Source organism: Octodon degus, unplaced genomic scaffold (genome assembly GCF_000260255.1).
Source record: "Octodon degus isolate 3935 unplaced genomic scaffold, OctDeg1.0 scaffold00028, whole genome shotgun sequence".
Classification (NCBI taxonomy): Eukaryota; Metazoa; Chordata; class Mammalia; order Rodentia; family Octodontidae; genus Octodon; species Octodon degus.
Genome location: NW_004524604.1, coordinates 5,706,852 through 5,708,258, shown reverse-complemented (window position 1 = coordinate 5,708,258; position 1,407 = coordinate 5,706,852).

Here is a 1,407-nt window from a genome sequence, read left to right as displayed (position 1 = left end):
GCAGCTCGACCGCTGCCGTTCCTCCCGCCGCCAGAGCTGCTCCAGAAAAGGTTTTTGACAAAGTTAAACACTCATCATGTCCAAAGTCCTACAAATAATTAGATTAGAAGGCCTCTACTTCAATTTGATAAAAGCCATCTGTGACAACCCAATAGCTAATATAATTCTAAATGGGGAAAAACTGAAATGTTTTACTCTCAGATCTAGTACAAGAAAAGGATGTCCTCTATCACCCCTACTATTCAATATAGTTTTGGAATCATTAGCTAGAGCCATTAGACAATAGAGAGAAATTAAAACTGTAAGAATAGGTAAAGAAGAAGTTAAATTATCAATATTTGCAGAAGACACGATACTTTACTTGGAAGACCAAAAAAATTGCACCAAAAAGCTACTAGAATTGATAACAGAAATTCAGCAGCATAGCAGGATACAGTCAATACTCAAAGGTCGATAGTGTTCCTCTACACAGATAAAAACACACTGAGAGGAAAATTAGAGAAACAATACGTTTTGCTATACATCCGTGAAAAATGAAATACCTTCAAATTCACTTAACCAAAGAAGTCAAAGATCTTTTCATGGAAAATTACAGTACTCTAAATAAAGAGATGGTAGAGGACTTCAGAAAATGGAAAGACATTCCCTGCTACTGGATAGGAAGAACCAACATCTTAAAGATGGCCATACTCCCAAAATTATTGTAGAGATTTAATGCCATCCCTATCAAATTACCACCAACATACCTCACAGACCTAGAGAAATCTTTCCTAAAATTTATTTGGAATGATAAAAGACCTAGAATAACAAAGGCAATCCTGGCCAACAAAGATAAGGCAGGAGGCATTACAATTCCTGACTTGAAAGTATTCTACAAAGCTACTGTGATAAAATCAACATGGTATTGGCAACAAAATAGACCTAAGGATCAATGGAATAGAGTAGAAGATGCAGAGGCCTCTACGAACACACTTAGCCACCTGATCTTTGACAAAGGGGCCAAACATGCTTATTGAAAGAAAGATAGCCTCTTTAGGAAAAGGTGCTGGAAAAACTGTCTCTCTACATGTTGAAAACTAAAACTTGACCCAGGTCTATCATCATGCACTAAGCTGATGTCAAAATGGATTACTGATCTAAACATTTAAATAGAAACACTAAATCTCCTGGAAGAGAAATTAGGAGAAACTCTTCAAGACATAGAGGTAGTGAAAGAGTTCATGAACAAAAATCAAATCACACGGTTAACACTTGAAAGAATTGAGAACTGGGACCAACTCTTTTTTTTCCATAACTTTATTGAGAAACAAATAGCAATGAGACAGTTTCAAACCAAATTGATAGGACAGATTCAATAATTAATGCATTGTATACATTCTTCCTAGTGGTTAATTGCTGTACAAGATG